Source organism: Pelophylax lessonae (genome assembly GCF_965119305.1).
Source record: "Pelophylax lessonae genome assembly, chromosome: 7".
NCBI classification, from domain to species: Eukaryota; Metazoa; Chordata; class Amphibia; order Anura; family Ranidae; genus Pelophylax; species Pelophylax lessonae.
The window spans coordinates 241,717,915-241,735,927 of record NC_138774.1 but is presented as its reverse complement, the minus strand read 5'-3'; the positions used below and the strand labels follow the sequence as shown (position 1 = coordinate 241,735,927).

General features: G+C 41.2%; 1 pseudogene across 1 annotated transcript; it reads right to left on the bottom strand.

Moving 5' to 3' along the window:
• Positions 1–10,272: 10,272 nt before the first annotated feature.
• Positions 10,273–11,817, bottom strand: LOC309560609 (annotated as a pseudogene). Its single transcript has one exon. The product of its transcript is annotated as an uncharacterized misc_RNA (transcript).
• Positions 11,818–18,013: the final 6,196 nt, after the last annotated feature.

Genomic DNA, 18,013 nt, shown 5'->3' with positions numbered 1-18,013 from the left:
TACCAGCAATGATGTTGGATGATCTGGATGATGTTTCCATCAATGTGCAAGCATCAAATGCTCAGATAAGTGAATGCAACCAAATTTAAATGTTTAGCTACCACACACATTTGCAAAAGAGTTATAGTCATTCTCATTTGTACCCTCGCCAACTAGGCTTGCGCTTATTTTACAAGTATGCTGGCACATACTTTTTTTTTCCTGTGTGTGTTACAATGCAGTGTATAAAGGGGAATTGGGTTCGCCTTAAGCCCCGTACACACGTACCAATTGTCGGCCGTAAATATTCAGCCGACGACCGATCAGCCGATTGTAGGCTTGTTAGTATGATGCTGCCGACAGCGCATTTTCGGCCGAACAGAATCTGTCATGCAGGCATTAAAATTTTTGTTGGCCAACACCAGAACGGCCGATTGTTCGCCAGTCAGTACAGATTTCGGCCGACAGACAGCCGATTAGCAAGACTGGGCATGCTCAGAAAAGAAAAAAGACCAGGAAAGTTAACCATCACATGACATCACTTCTGCAGTCGGCTGTTGTTGGCCGACAAAATTCGTGTGCAGTCTTTTGCAGTTTTCAACAGACACGACGGCCCTGGACAAAAAACGGCCGATCGTTCGGCCGACAATCGGTACGTGTGTACGAGGCTTAAGGTAAAAGGCAAATGATAGCTTTGAGTTTTACCATTTCTCTATGCAACATAGAAATCATACGTTATGTTTGGAGACAAATATTTGGTGTACAGAAATTACCTAATTGTTGCATTGTGGAAAATGTAGAGGAAAATGCATTTATTTCAAATTGTTAACTATTTCTTCCAAAAACGGCATAAGGAAATAAAAACACATGTATCCAATTCTGCTGCTAAATTAAACCCCTATATGTCAAAAGGCGTTAGGGTATACTACAGCTGATAAAAGTTATGGTCTGAAACATACTAGTAGAAAAGACCATATGAGTTGGAGGTGTATTATGGCATCATAACATTCATTTGTATGGAAAGCGAAGTAAATTTGCGAATGTTTGCTGCAATAAAATTTCTCACAATTGCAAATAAATATTATCAGATAAGGTAATGTAAATCATATATCAGTGGTTATTTTTATACTCGGCCCCCTACGACGTCAACTGTGTGACGAAACGCGTTGGGTGGGACCAGACGTGACGTCGCCACACCCCCAAGCCAGCTTTTTACTACACAAACGCTGCAGCTCTTGAATTTTACCAGTCTTTGGAGATATGGATATGCTTGATTGTCCTCTACGTAATGTGAGTGCACTTATTTATAATAAATGGATTGCTTTTTAAACGGTATTATGCTATGTGCCTTTTTTATTTCTTTCCCATACACGTGGTTCCTATGTGCCTTCTTGCGAGTGTACTCTAATAGTCTCATCTGAGGATCTATTCTGCAACTGATGGCTCTTTTTTGAGTAAAAAAAATTGCAATAAGCGTATTTTGATTGGTTTGTGCAAACGTTATCGCGTCTACTAACTACGGGAAAGATTTATGTAATTTTTATTGTTTTTTTTTCTACTAGTAACGGCGGCGATCTGCGATTTTTTTCTGGGACTGTGACATTGCGGCGGACAGATTGGACCCCTAACTGACATTTTTGACACTTTTGGGGACATTACTACAGTAATCAGTGCTAAAAATATACTGTTTATAGTTACTGTAATAATGACACTAGCAGGGAAGGGGTTAACCCTATGGGTGATCAGTGGGTTAAATGTGAGCCTAGGGGAGTGATTCTAACTGTGGGGGAGGGGGGCGTGGCTTGTGAAATTACCATAGAGACATGTGATCCTATATAGAAGGATCACATGATCTCTATGATCATCCCAGGGAGAAGGACAGTCAGCTGTGTTTACAACAGCCGACAGTCCTACTCTCTCAGCGGGGAGAGACCACGGGTGTCAGGCGGCAATCGGAGCCGCCTGACACCCGCAGCGGCTTCCCCGCTGCCGAGCTTCATGCATGCGGCCGATGTAGATCTACATTGGTTTACGCAGGAGAGCCACCCTGCACTGCGGCAGATGGTCGGGAAGTGGTTAAGTTGGGTGGCCATTATTATCTGGTAAGCAGCCAATTTGTTTTTATCCACTGGTGACTTCTTCCCATTTGCCATGAGAGGAGTATTGGTTTCATCTGCATGCTGGGACTTATGGTTCTTAAAAAGCACAACTTTTTTTCACTATTGGATTCATTTCTTTTGCTTCATTTATGGACTTTTATATGGACTTTTCACACTGTCTTTATCTGAATTTATGTATGTATATATACATATATATATATATATATATATATACATAAAATGCAATTTTTTCCCCAAATGCACCATTATTAGCGCCACACGTTTATTTATATATTTTTACACTTGACCTGCTGAGCACTGAGGATATGCATAGTGAAAACGGAGCATTTGTTTTCAGTATATTGGCCTTGATATGGGCTATAATTAGTATTTATCCCAGATTCTAGAGACATAATATACTGTACTGTATATTTCAGTTATAAAAGGTCTCTTCCAGTTTGGCATATGATCTGCCCCTGAGGTTTATCAACATGTGATACAAGTGTTACATGGCTGTGAGGGTACTGACAATATTTTAGATAATGTTACTCCAGGTCTTTACGGTAGGTTAATACCACTTTTCTAGAAATAAATATAGCAAAATAAAAAAAAAAAAAAATATATATATATATATATATATATATATATATATATATATATATATAAAATATACAATTGCTAGACAAGCCAAGCCATTTTGTAATTTAATTTTATTAAAAATTACCTTTCCTTTTAAACCTACATCCATTGCAATGTTTTTGAAAATTCAGTGCAATATGGAAACCCAGAAATGTAATTTTCTGCTTGTGTGATCGGCTCACTGATTTTCCCAGATGTCTGCACTAAAATAGTCAAAAATTTAGGCATCCTCTGCAATAGGAATTCCAAATTTGGTGAGATACTCCCCAAGGGTTAAATACTTCTATAGGAGTGTAATATACACGGCATTATAGTGGGTCAAAAGGTACATAAATATGCTGCATATACAGATGACATTCTTTTCTATGTAAGACAACCAAAAATGACTCTATCCAACCTGATGTCGGCTTTCTCTGCCTTCGTCGTGATCTCGAACTTCAAGATTAATCTCGCCAAATCAGAGATACTTAACCTCACTGTACCACAGAGAGATGCACAAGTGTTAAAAGAGGCTTTTGCATTCGCTTGGCAAAGCTCATCATTAAAATATCTTAGGACATCGCTGAGCTCCTCCCTTTCTAAAGTTTTTCAAGCTAATTATATGCCTCTGCTCAATACTGTTCGTTGTGATCTGAATTGTTGGAACTCCTTTGCACATACAGTACTTGGTTGGGTAGAATAAATGTTTTCAAGATGAATGTGTTGCCCCGTCTGCTTTTCTTGTTCCAAATGATCCCCTACTGTGTCCCTCCTGGCTACTTTACTATTCTCCAATCCCTTATAGGCAAATACATTTGGAAACATTCTAAACCTTGAATATCCAAAAGAGCACTCATCAGATCTAAATGTCGAAGGGGTCTTGCTTTACCTGACCTGAAGCATTATTTCCAGGCATTTGTACTTCCCAGGATTGCAGAATGGTCTTCCCACAGTCAAGACAAGCTGTGGATCCAACTGGAAAACCAACTTAGCCAATCTTCACTGCACCTTCTTCCGTGGATCCCAAGACAATATCGAGACCTACCTGATACTTTGGGACAACATCAAAAAAACATCTCACGGAAATTGTAACTCACCTCTTCTACCACTATCTTTAGACCTGGCCTGATGGATAAGGGCTTTCTTACCTGGAATACTTCTTTCCAACTTTTCCTACTCCAAGTGCTACAGGATGGAAAACTTCTACCTCTATGGAAACTCAACCACCTTCCACTATTATTAAATTCGATGAATGGCGCTATAACCAACTATCCCAGTTTATATGCTCCCTACCTAAATCACTAAGATCCTACAAAGACTTTTCCCCTATTGAACACGTCTTTTCCTTAAAAAATGGCCTCTCCAGAAGTATTTCCCAATTTTACACAGCTTTACAAGATCTAGATAGAAATGACTTCCTGCTTATATACATACATGGGAGATGGAGCTGCAACGAACATTTACTGATGCTCTGAAAGACAAAATACTCCAATTATCCCATGTGTAATCTCTCCTCTAGATCTATGGAGATGAACTTTAAACTCCTGTCACAATGGCATTACTCTCCGATTCGTCTACATTGTTTATTACCTGAATACTCACCTCTTTGTTGGTGTAGATGTGTACTAATAACCTCTCATGCCCACATCTGGTGGTCCTGCCCCAACATACGCCCCTTTTAGAAAGAAATCAGATCCCTAATCTCACTTATTTCTGGCACCCCCTTGCCTTATGACCCTTGGATCACACTCTTTCATTGCTCTCATGAATCTATTAAAGCCTAGAAACATACTATCATCCCCCACCTTCTTAATGCAATTAAATCCCTAATTCCTCTATATTGGAGGAAACAAGATATCCCTTCACTGAAAATACTGTATGGTGCCAATCTGTAGGCCACATCTATACAATGGAAGATCTTACCTGTGAAGCCCGTAATATATACAGTAGTCCACTGTCACTAAGATCTGGGCATGTTGGCTTAACGTTCACTCCTCGTTATGCAAAAATAATGTCCGCCGAGTAGCCCTAATTTTATTTCATGCTTTAACATATCACTTTTGTAATTGGACATGATTTACTGCTACTGATAGCCTCTTTTCACCTTTCATTTATGGTTAACCATTTTAAATGCTATGGTCCGGGATCCTGATACATGGCACAAAGCTACACTCCCCTCTCTTTTCCTTAACCTTTCTTTCCTCCTTTATCCTTTACCTTCTCTGTTACTGATTACTGATATTTAGATGCCTTGAGAAAAGATGTACTACTATGTGCACAATATTGTTTTGTATGACATGCTTAATCATCCCAATAAACAAATAAATAATAAATAAAAAAAAAAAAAAAAATACTTCTAAAGGGGTGCCGACACTGCAGATTTTCTTATTAGAACACTGAGAGTGCACTGTATGTTTTCACACTGGTCTGTTTCACTTCTGTTGTGGTGTTAAAAACCTTGCTTCCTGCATTTTTGGTCAGTTAAAAAAACCGCGCCAAAAACGCACTTCCCCATTGAAGTAGATTGAAAACGCAGCAAGGACGCATCAATAATGCACCTGTGTTACATTTTTGATGTGGTTTTTAAGTCACATGACCTATGAAAAACACACCACGAGCACAGTCAAATTGTGGCAAAATCACGGCAAGATCGTGTGCATTTTTGGCACCATTATCGCCACCTTTTTCTCTGTCCCCAAAATCTAAATTTTCGCTCGATGTTTTGGCCATCGAAATTTCGGTGCATCTCCATTGCTTTTTCTCAACAAAAATGAAGTTACACTTTAAAAGACAAGGCTTTACATAGTTGGTAAGGTTGAATAAGGACATCAGTCCTTCCAGTTCAACCTGAGTTTGTATGTGTGTGTGTGTTTATATTATTACCATTTTCCATATCCTTGTACATTGAGCTTGCTACAAAACACATCTAAGTTTTTTGAATTTTTCCACAATCCCCGCTGACCAAATGTGGAAGGGAGTTCCACACCCTTACCACTCTAACAGTAAAGAACCTCTTAAGCAGTTTAAGATCGAACTGTTTCTCATCTATCTTTAGTCTGTGGCCACTTGTCTTCTTTTGAAACTTAAGATTGAAAAGCTTCCTCCCGAAGCTAGGGTCACCATTTAAAGTTTTGAATGTCATATCCCCTCTTAAGCCTCGTACACACGCAATGAATTTCCGCCGACCGGTCGTTCATCTTTTGTCCAGAGTGGTGTCTGTTGGTTGGAATGTGCTCTAGACTGCACAGGAATTTTCCCGTACGACAGAATTTTACTTCAGAAGTGATGTCATGTGTTGGATTGCTTTGTATGTGTTCTTTCATCTCTGAGCATGCCCAGTCTTGCTCATAAGATTTTTCCCTGTCGAAATCTGTAATGACTGGTGACTGCACAAAAATCAGACGTGTTTTGACAGTGGACAAAATTTTTATAGCTTGCACACCAGAATTTTTTCGTCCGAAATGTCGGAGTCGGTTGTGGAGAGCACCATACTAACAAGCCGAAAATCGGCAGATCGGTCGTCGGACGAAAATTCCCGGCCGAATTTCGACTCGTGTGTACGGGCCTTTAAAGTGATTGTAAAGTCTGTTTGCACCTACTAAACAACATAACAAAATGCTTTCAACTATATTTTTAACAGACCAATAGAGAGCAAATAGGAGAGAGATATTTATTAGAGTTTACTTCCACCTTAATGAAGTAAGTGATTTTTGGTAATTATTGGTAAGGACTGTGAGTGATTTTTGGTAATTATTGGTAAGGACTGTGAGTGATTTTTGGTAATTATTGGTAAGGACTGTGAGCTGCACAAATTGTTACATTTGCATGATTAATCCTAGTTTATGCAAAGTGTGGTTCAGTTAGGCCTTTTGCACATGGGTGCCTGATCCCCTGCACTGTAAAGTCCTGCATTTCCACTCCTAAGCCCAGAAAATCCGAATGCTGCGTACCATCTCTCAAATTCATGACCGGCTGTACTTGGATAAAACCTGTAGCTATCAAAACACTTTTTTGGCAAACAGGTGCATGCAGGAAATTATAAAAAAAAATTTTTTTTGCATATGCCTGTACGCTATAAATGTTCTATGTTTTGCATTATGGACATACGCTGCACGTTTTTACATAAGCACTGGCGTGTACCTGAGTACATTCGCGCACAGCAATTCATGTCTATGGGTGGCTGTACGCAGCATCAGGGCCTTTCTGGAAGGGGAAAACGTGTTGGAATTTAAATGGACGGGGTTTAGGCGCTGGTGTGCAAAAGGCCTTAGGCTTCTTTCTGACTTGAGGTACTGCTTTTTGCCCTCTGAAAAAAAAAAGAACTGTATTTCTAAATTGCTGAATAGCAATTTTACATTGTGCGACCAGGAGCTGAGCATTTGTGTTATGGTCTGGGATCAGGCTTGTGGGCCAGAGGCTGTAGCAGTGGAGAGGTTCACAAGTAATCAGCTGGTGATATACAAGCAGATCCCCCTAGCGGATGAATGGGGCTCCCCTGTGGTGCAGGGTCTTCACTTGAACTCCTGATGGTAGATTTGGGTTTTGCTAAAGCCAGGTCAAGGCCTTCTGAATTGCCTAGTGGAAAAGAGAAAGCTGGGGTCAGGCAATGGAAGAAGCAGATAGGGAACAAGCAGAAGCATAGTTAATGAACAAGCTAAAAGGTCAGTAACAAGTAGTAGCTGGATGGGATCAGATGGAAACATAGTCAATGAACAAGCCAAGGTTCGATAACGAATATAAGGACAGCAGCAGGTATGCAAGGAGCAAGACATTGGCTGGAAAGAGCACAATAATCTGGCAAACAGGAATTGAGGAGACATGGCTTAAATCAGACAGTTCGTGGGAAGAGTAATAAATTCAAAGTTTACCAGAAATAAGATAGAATGTAAGGTTGTCCAAGGGATCAGGCAGGGAGCTGTCCAGCATCTTAGGTGGCATAGCAAGAAGAGCTGCAGCCAGAAACCACAGAAGTCCCAGGTTCAGATCTGGACCCTGACAAATTGACTCATGTTAGCGTTGCAGCCCCATTGAACTCAATGATGTTGTCTATTAGACTCTGCACCCAGAGTTAAAAAGACCACAAGGCAAAACATCCTGTACTATTGGAATTCGGGTAGGCAGTCACTGTTTTTTTTTTGTTTTTTTGCCCACCCAGCCACCCATCTAAAAGAACTCTTCTTGCCTTGCCTGGCTGAAGAATAAAGTAATCATGGTGACGCTAGGTGTCCTGTGTCATAAAAAAAAGGTTCTTGCAAATTTCACATTTGAAGTCTCTAATAGGGACAAAGCAATGCAGACCCAGATGTAACGTCCTGTATATGAAATCAAGGAGCTCACAGTCTAATAGCATCTTCCTGAAGGGAACAGTAGAGGAGATGTATAAGCCATGTATAAACACTTGTGGGTGGCTCAGCTTACATGCTAATGCTGCTATCTTAACGTTAATAATCACATCCACCTTTCATTATTGCTATTAAATCTGTCGCCAGGGCCCTTCTCTTTTTTTTTTTGCATGCTGGAAAAGCTAAAAGCTTTACAAATGTGCGAGCGCTCTGTGTGTATCCATCTGCCTTAATAGCTTCAGCACTGAGGTGAGACAGCGCCTCAGCTTAAAATCTTCTCTGCAGCCTTAATTAACAGCAGGGACGTCACAATTTCTCTTTCCCTGTAAATCCTCCGGGGTGTTTTAATAAACAAAAGGCGCACAGGCTTTTTGTCTGGTTGCTGATTATCTGACTGCGGTATATTGCATGTCACCGAAAGCACTCAGGCATGTAACACGGAGCAAAATACTGTTTCCAGATATAGTTAACCCTTTAGCATCTCCTTGGCATCACAAATGGTAGAGTAGTTCATGAATGGCCAAGGTCCTCCCTGAGTTGTTGATGGTTCGGACTAAAAGCTAAAGCCTTCTGAGGCCAGCCAGAGAGGGCTACATTTTTGGATGGTTTTAAGAAGACATTAGAGATATATTTATCTTCATAAAAGAAGGATCTGTTATCTTGGATTTTATTTTAATTATTTTTTTTGGGTGTGTGGATAGTTAGATTTGCTCCTCACAGGTATGCCTCAAAATCATTGTCAGCAATACAACTGTCCTTTGCTTGTTAACTGTTACAGAGATCAGTTATTATAAATGCTTCCCCATTGCATCCTCATTTACCGCCAGTCTGAGGCCACTGACTAGACACGAGGCTGGCTTACAGGTAGCTAATGACTCAATTTTTCGCTCTCTCTCTCTATAATTATACTGTATAAATAACTATATACTGTATATAAATATATATATATATTTATATATATATATATATATATATTTATACTGTATTTTTGGTCTTAGTGCCGCTTCACACTAGGTCGCTCCGACTTAGGGGGCGACCTGTGAAGTCGCGTGCAGCGCGACTTCGGCGCGACTTGCACGGACTTCTTAAAAGAATGTCAATGCAAGTCGCCATCAGGTCGCCCCAAAGTAGTACAGGGCCCCTTTTTCTAAGTCAGAGCGACTTGTGTCGCTCCTATTAGAACCGGTCCTGTACTACTCAATGACCGCGACGGTGCACGACTTGCCAGGCTGACCAAGTCGCCTGACAAGTCGTAATAGTGTGAACCGGCACTTAGGGTCTCAGCATCAGGGCTTTTTTTCAGCGGGAATGCGGGGGAACGCAGTTCCGGAACCTCCAGTCTGAATATATGCAATGGCAAAGGGGTGCTGGGGTCAGTGGGGTGAGCTGAAGGGCCTCTTGATGCTGGCTGCTGGGGGATCTATTGTTGCTGGGGTGAATCTATTGTTGCTGGAGGGCATTTTGTTGTGGGTGAGGCTATTGTTGCAGGGGAGGATTTATTGTTGCTGGGGGGCTATTGTTGTTGAGGGTCTGTTGTTGCTGATTGCAGAGGATCTATTTTACTGTTTTTTCTATTGTTGCAGGGGAAGATTTATTGTTGCTGGGGGGGGGGGGTCTATTGTAGCTAATTCCAGGGGGTCTATTTTACTGCTCTTCTAGTTATCATTAACAAATTCGATGGGTAGAGGGTGGAACCAAAGGACAGCGCTGGAAGGTGGGTAGGGGGGTGGAGACAAGGGGTGACTCAGAAGAGGGGAGTACCTACACCTATTCTCGGAGAAAAAAAGCCCTGCTCAGCATTATTCCTTTAATGCAGTACTGTGTTACAGTGGGTACGGAAAGTATTCAGACCCCCTTAAATTTTTCACTCTTTGTTATATTGCAGCCATTTGCTAAAATCATTTAAGTTCATTCTTATTTCTCACCATCTTGGAGTCCTTCAGGTGTTTTTTCAGCAAACTCCATGCGGGCTTTCATGTGTCTTACACTGAGGAGAGGCTTCCGTCGGGCCACTCTGCCATGATTTCATCAAAAACCACAAACAGAAACTTGCCATAACTGTAACACGTACACATTTGCAAAGCTTGTATAACTAAGATACATAGAAAATGGAGTGGGAACATACAGAATGGAGGGCAAATAAAATTGATACCTCCCCATCTCCCACAATCCCCTCTTAAAATCAATAATCTTCCCAATTGATTTTCCCAGAAAAAAAAACCCTGTGTCACTCCCTAGATAGTAAGGTTACTCTTTCCCTTTTGTTTGTGACTCTTGACATACTTAGTATATTCATTAGGGCTGTTAGTTGGGGGTTTCTTGCAGCCTGCAATTTGGTGGGATAGCATTGAAATATTCTTCACCTTTGGCCTGGAAGCTCTAGCAATAATACACATTACCAGCTTGAAGCATGCATATAGGAATAACAAAAAGAGCAGAACCATTATAACAGTCATAGCAATATTTTTCAACCAGGAAAATATTCCTCCGACTCCAAACTCTACATTACTAAAAGGACTCCATGTCTTAGCAATATTCCTGGCTTCCTGTTGCAGCTTATCTACTTCCTTCCGGTGCTGTGTAATAATATCATAATAATCGGGTATCTCAACAGAAGTGTTGTGTATCCATGTGCAGCATTCATAACCCTCCGTAACTTCACATAACCCAGTAAGAGCAGCACTCATACTTTCTATGGCTAGGTCATGGAGCTCAAGTTGTTTCTTAATTGCCCTCACTTCTATATTTAATTTAGTAATGTCTCCTGAGTTCTTATCTAGGATGTCATCGAGAATTTTAGAGTAATTATTCAACCTTTTCATCATGTCTATTCCCCATCCGGTCCATGAGGGGAACCAGGCCCATACCATATCCTTTTCAAGGAATAATTCTCTTTTATTGCGGTGTTTGAGGGGATACCTAGGATGCATACTAGCTTCGAGGAGATGTCCTCCTTTGTTGTCTCCCACTACACCCATGATGGGAACTAGAGATGCGAGGTAACACCACCCTTGGGGTGCAATAGGGATCCAAGGGTGACAAATCTTTCCACAACAAATATAAGTACTGTTTCCCAAGGCTAGGGGACGTTTGTGAAATATTGCCATTATTTGGTCAGAATAACTAGACCAAGCTAAATTTGACAACAACCGTCCTACTGGGGAAGAGGAAGTGGAACTGGAGTTAAGAAAGTTCATCAGAGTGGCGTTTAGGGCTGGTTCTGAGGTGTGCCAGAAGGAGCTGTCCATCGAGGTCATTGAGAAATTAATCTTAGTTTGCCGGCACACTTCAGCTCCCTTGGTGGAGTTTCCCAACCTAAAACACCAGTCTGGGGAATGACTTCTACCAATAATTTGGAAAGTGAGGGTATCATTTGAGAGTGTTCTCGTGACATTGGTGAGGACAACAGGAGGTGTACCATTTAGAAAAGGGGTGAAGTTTAAAGGTATTGCTAATAGGGGAATTCTAGCTGTGCTAGGATGGAGTTTACTACATATCCAACATTTTTCATATCCGGACTTCTGGGCATAGGCATATTTAAATTGCAACAATGACATTTTATCTGTAAGACTTTTTTAGCTTTCATCTCTCTTTTGTCTGTTATGTGCATTACTCTGTGTTGGGGTGTTGGAAGCTCCGCAAATGGCCTGTAGCCCTACCAGGTCTTCTGGATGATAAATACAGTTAGTGGTAACCCATACTACAGAGAAGACTGAAAATGATACGAGTCCTATAAGTAGCCAAAGTTTTCCAGAATCTGGTGCTATTGGGAATGTCATTTTTCTACAGGGTCAGGGCCGCCTGCCTCTGAAAAACCCCCTTTTCTTGACTATCCTGTTCGAGGTCAGAGTCGTCCACTCCCGTTAGTACCTCTCTTGCTTCTGGACCTTCCTGTTCAAGGTCAGGGCCGTCCGCCCCCGTTAGTACCTCTCTTGGGTCTGGATCTGGACTTGCTTCTGGGGGTGGAGCCTCCTTTACCAATTTTACTCGAGTAGCGTGGATCCAGGTGGGGCTGTCTTCAGTCAGGACTGCTGTTCTGGTTACTGCAACAACGGTAGTGGGAGGGCCATAGGCGAAATCCTGTGGTTTCTTTCCTTTGGGGTACAGTTTGATCACCACTTCATCTCCCTCCTCCAAGGAATGGGTTGGTATCTGTGAAAAGAAAAGAAAGGTGCGAGCAACTTTTCGTTCTACTTGATTCAAAATTTCAATTACTTTTTTCTCAACTTGTCCTTTTCATCCTTTCCACTATTCCTGAGCTCTATTTTCAGGATTTTGACTAGTTTCTGGCACCTTCTCTTTTAGTGGGGAACATTTCCGGCCATCGAGAAAACATGTCAGTGATGACACATGCTGGTTGTGTTCCCCCTCTTGGGAGAGGGATGTGTATAAAATCAATCTGCAGATGCGTGAATTGTGTTGTGGGATAGGGCAAGTGTTCATGTGCGGATTACTCCTAATGCAGGTAAGGCATTTTTTTTTTTTTTTTTTTTACATTATTTTCAACTAATCGAGCTGTGCCCGTGATGTAAAAATCTTTCTGAATCTGTTTTAAAGTGGCCTTCCATCCTATGTGTCCTATTCCATGGTAGTGGGCAATGCAAATAGGAGCACTATTACGGGGTATACACGGTTTCCCCTCTTTGCAAATTAATCCTGTTATAGGATTCTTTTGCAAGACAGGATAACCCCAGTCCTCCAATTCCTCAGCAGTGGCTGAGGCTTGTAGATCTGTGATCAACTGGGCATCATCGGGGAGGATGTGGGTTAGGACAGGCATTTGTTTTAGGGCTCCTAAAGGTAACTGTTGTGCAGCTGCCTTTGCTATTTTGTCTGCTAGTGCGTTGCCCTTGGAGATGTCATCAGTACCTCTGGTATGTGCCCTACAGTGAATGATAGCTAACTCTGAGGGTAACAACATAGCCTGAAGAAGGTTGGTGATGAGCTCTTTCATCATGTCTGCACGGGGTGAAGTGACACTTTCAATAGTTTCCAGGCAGTCATGTGGTTCTTGGCCCATATCATCTGCTGAACCCATCTACTATTGACTAAAAGGAACTCTTATTTCTCCCCTGCTTTGGGCCTATATGTGAAAACCTATTTGTAGATGTGTGAATGGGGTTGATGGGTATTGGAGATGCTCATGTTTGGCCTTATATGTTTGGATTGTTTGTACCTAATACAGGTGATGCATCTAGCAACATATGCTTTCATGAATTTAGATGGGCTTGCAAATAAAAAAAAAACTGCCAGTAATACTGTATATGTTCTTTCCCACCCCCTGTGTCCTATTCCATAATACTAGGCAATAAACAGTGGGGCGCTAGCTGCGGGGATACAAGATCTCCCCTCTTTTAGAAAAAGGCCGTTCTCAACTTTTTCTAAAACATCACCCAAGTCCTTAAAACCTGTTCTGTAGCATGTTGTGGTGTAACATAACGTTTATTACCAGTAGCCCATTTAAAACTGGGGCCTACCTAGGGCAAATGATGTGGCCATCCCTATTACCATCTCACAAGATGCTATGTGCTATGTTCAGAGTCACTTCAGGCATGCCTTTAGGCCTGGACTGCGACCATCTTTGGATAAAAACTTATAGGGCAAAGTTTACCACCATACTCCTGGGCAAGTACACCTGTCATGGTCTTACAATTGTCCCTTGCATAAACACAAAACATTTTTCCATGATTTGGGAGGCCCAGTGCAGGCGCTACAACCATAGCAGTTTTCAGATATATAAACGCATTTAACATTTCTGGTGACATTTCTGGACCTGTGGTTTGTCTCAAAATGTTATTATAGATAGGAGCAGTCCGGATCCATAACAATCAATGATCCTGTGGGTGGGCAAGACCCACTGTGGGCTGGCAAGACCCACTAGAGCAGCAGCTCTTATGTGACTGACTCTACTATCACTCTCTGTGAGAACAAAACCAAGGTGAACAACACTTTCCTGACACCGCTGTCATAATTCCTGTGACACTTTGTGTCCACATACATGTACATTTCAATAAACTCACTCGCTCTGACTGGCCTCCACAGAGTGACTACATATGTCATATACATATTGTAGCGGGACTGAACCATGAGCAGGTGTCCATCCCCTCTTGCATGGTCTGGAGAACTATAGAGCGGACAATTGAATTGTCTGCTTGGCCCTAAGGCATTTCTACACCAGGTAAGTTACCTTGACTGAAAAATAAGAAACAAAGATGGCTGTGTCTCCTCGTCCAATAGGACGCTTAAAAAAAACACACTACTTAAACCAATCACTGTAAAGTGGGTAACATCGGATGGTATGGCTGTCAGTAGAGATGGCATATCAGATACCACTTGCATGCTATGATCAGATAAAGAACTAAAAACTTTTTGGCTTAGTGCCAATTTTCAAAAAAAACTTTATTATTTTTTTTTTTTTTTTAGAAACTTCTGCTAGCTGCAATTGCAGAAGTGACCATTACTTCCTCTCACACGGAAGGAAATTTACTAGTTTTAAATGAATCTGACACACAAACATTTTCTGCTTGTTTGAGATAATATAATGGCTGCAAAGAAAATGACATCTGCCTTGGAAAACGAAACCGTGGGGTGCAGGTGTGGTCAGGGGCATTTGTAAAGTAATATTTTCATTGTAGGGGGGCCTAGGTTGAAAATGTCCTACTCTTTGCTTTGCCTCTTCTGATAAGGCCCTTGGAAATGTGCGCTGACAGGCTGTTTTTCTTTACACAGATCATCTCTCTCTGTTATGGCTTTTTTTTAAAACCTTCCATGGTTTTAGTAGCCCAATCAGAAACGTGCTGTTTTATAATTAACATGTACTGTGACTTTAAATTACCGACAAATTATTGAATCCTAAGACTGTGCTACTCCGCAGTGACACTTAACCACAGCTTTAAGGCTATGTTTCCACTATTGTGGCTACAAAGTCACACGACTTCAAGCGCAAGTTTGTAGTGCAATTTGTTTGCAGCTATTTCTGGGGACCCCAGCGCGACCTCCTTCTGTGAGGGACAAGTTGCCCTGAAGTCGCCCAAAAGTAGTGCAAAAACCTTTTTTCAAGTTGCTGCGACTCAAGTCGCAGCAGTTTGAGCGGTCCTATTTGTAAATAATGGGTTTTGACCTATCATGCGACTTGACATGTGTCAAGTCGCACAACAAGTCGCAAAAGTGGAAATGGAGCCCTAGAGTCCAAAACCACCAAACAGTTTCACCCGTCTACCGGTCTACAGGCAATTGCTGTGGGTAAAGAACTTTCACTTATATTAGCATCTCCAATTTTCCCCGCTTTTTCCATGTACTTTATATTACAACTCCCTATTTTTTTCTGACCATCTTGCTTGGTTATCTATCCAAGGGTTAATAAATGTGCATCCACCAGAGACCCAGGCGACATATCTCGCCTCGATCAGGGGGGATGGGTTTGTTTGGTTTGATACTTCCTCATTCTAAAGATATTACAACTAAACATTTACTGAAAGAGAATGCGGACGGACAGAACTCTTTTTTCTGTAATTTACTTGTCTTTAATTAGGCAAACGTTTGTACTACATAGTTTAAGGTAAATTTCAAGAAAACTGCACTGAAAATTGTAAGAAAATTGTATCATGTATGGCCAGCATCAGACCTAAACCTTCAGTATAATTTCACAAAACCATAAACAAAATCCAATATTCTCTCACTTAACAAAACATGTCTCTAAGATTTACACATTCACAAAATCACTTAAATGTATCTGGGTCCTTAGACCCTTTTTATGGTTAAAAACCCTCCTGAAAAGCCACTTGGTGTATGTATATTAAACCTTATACTTTTTTTTTTTGACTCTGAATGTCCCCTCTTGGAACAACCAAAAAAAAAACTTTTCCGAGTCTTGACTGATACTCCCAGGTATAGTGGCTATCAAGAAGGTTTTCCTACCATTATAGACAAACAAACAATGCACATAATAAACATTTATCTTGATTTGTCTTACGATCGGTCAGTCAATTTTTACAGTAATAATGAGACTGTCGCTATCAGGAACAGTGTGTTATATTAACAGTCCGCAGGCGCAATTTTTTACAAGTCATATATAATTATAACTATAACTATAACTAAACCTTTTGGGCCACACAAACAAATTATCTTACACTTCTATGCGACAGAGAAGGAAAGCTTAAAGATTTTTCAGACACAAAACGAGCAATTTCTCTAACACTTCTTAAGTCTCCCTGAGACTAAAAATATTTCCCTGAAATATTTCAATTATGGGTCTGTTGCGTGTGTTCCCGGAACACACCAACCCCCTTGGTTCACTTTGATATGATTTTAGTCAGTGTCCCGCCCCGGAGCCACACTACAATCGGCTGTATAGAAAAGGATTCTTCTACTTACCGAATGAGCGTGGTTGTCCGCGAGGGATGACTTTCATATCCCGGCATACGAGCCCCCAGCTGTTAGTGTCTGGAACCCCTGGTCCCGCTGTTCTTATGCTCGGTTTGTGTCTGCAGGCCTGGGAGAGTGATTTCAGGAAGTAACACAGACGGACACAGATGTATGGTGAAACCAACTCTCAGTTTATTATAGGCTCGTTGGGGTTTATATAGTAAAGAGTAAGGGCATATAGCATAAGTATAGGATACTTGTTACGTTCTTATTGGTTAAACAGTTTAAGGAAACCAAGCGTCATTTCGGGAAATAAGCGAGTACACTTAATACCATATAGGGCATATAGCTTATTGCTAGAAACGCCTGACATGATTTCATCAAAAACCACAAACAGAAACTTGCCATAACTGTAACACGTACACATTTGCAAAGCTTGTATAACTAAGATACATAGAAAATGGAGTGGGAACATACAGAATGGAGGGCAAATAAAATTGATACCTCCCCATCTCCCACAGCCCCGACTGGTGGAGGGCTGCAGTGATGGTTGACTTTCTACAACTTTCTCCCATCTCCTGACTGCATCTCTGGAGCTCAGCCACGGTGATCTTTGGGTTCTTCTTTACCTCTCTCACCAAGGCTCTTCTCCCCCGATAGCTCAGTTTGGCCGGACGGCCAGCTCTAGGAAGGGTTCTGGTCGTCCCAAACGTCTTCCATTTGAGGATTATGGAGGCCACTGTGCTCTTAGGAACCTTAAGTGCAGCAGAAATCTTTTTGTAACCTTGGCCAGATCTGTGCCTTGCCACAGTTCTGTCTCTGAGCTCTTCAGGCAGTTCCTTTGACCTCATGATTCTCATTTGCTCTGACATGCATTGTGATCTGGAAGGTCTTATATAGACAGGTGTGTGGCTTTCCTAATCAAGTCCAATCAGTATAATCAAACACAGCTGGACTCAAATGAAGGTGTAGAACCATCTCAAGGATGATCAGAAGAAATGGAAAGCACCTGAGTTAAATATAAGAGTGTCACAGCAAAGGGTCTGAATACTTAGGACCATGTGATATTTCAGTTTTTCTTTTTTAATAAATCTGCAACAATGTCAACAATTCTGTGTTTTTCTGTCAGTATGGGGTGCTATGTGTACATTCATGAGGAAGAAGAATGAACCTAAATGATTTTAGCAAATGGCTGCAATATAACAAAGAGTGAAAAATTTAAGGGGGTCTGAATACTTTCCGTACCCACTGTATCTCGGAAAAGAGAATCTCAGCATAGAGGACCTGTATGCTCCCTGTCTTGGCGTATATAATCATTCCTGCTAACACCATACAAAGGGAAGAGGCAATCCTGGCATAGAGAGCAAATATGGGCAATCTTAGTGCTAATATAACCTTAAGGATTTATTTTTTACATCTCCAGTGGCATACATCAAGATCATATTGCATGAAGGACCAAGTACTGGAACTTTTTTCTCAACCTGACCAACTATGTCATATACAATTTATCTAACATACAGCTATATCCCATATAGATTAAAGGATAGAGATGATATACATCTAAAACAGTACATGTTTGTGTAAATTACTACTGCTCCCTTTTATCTCCTA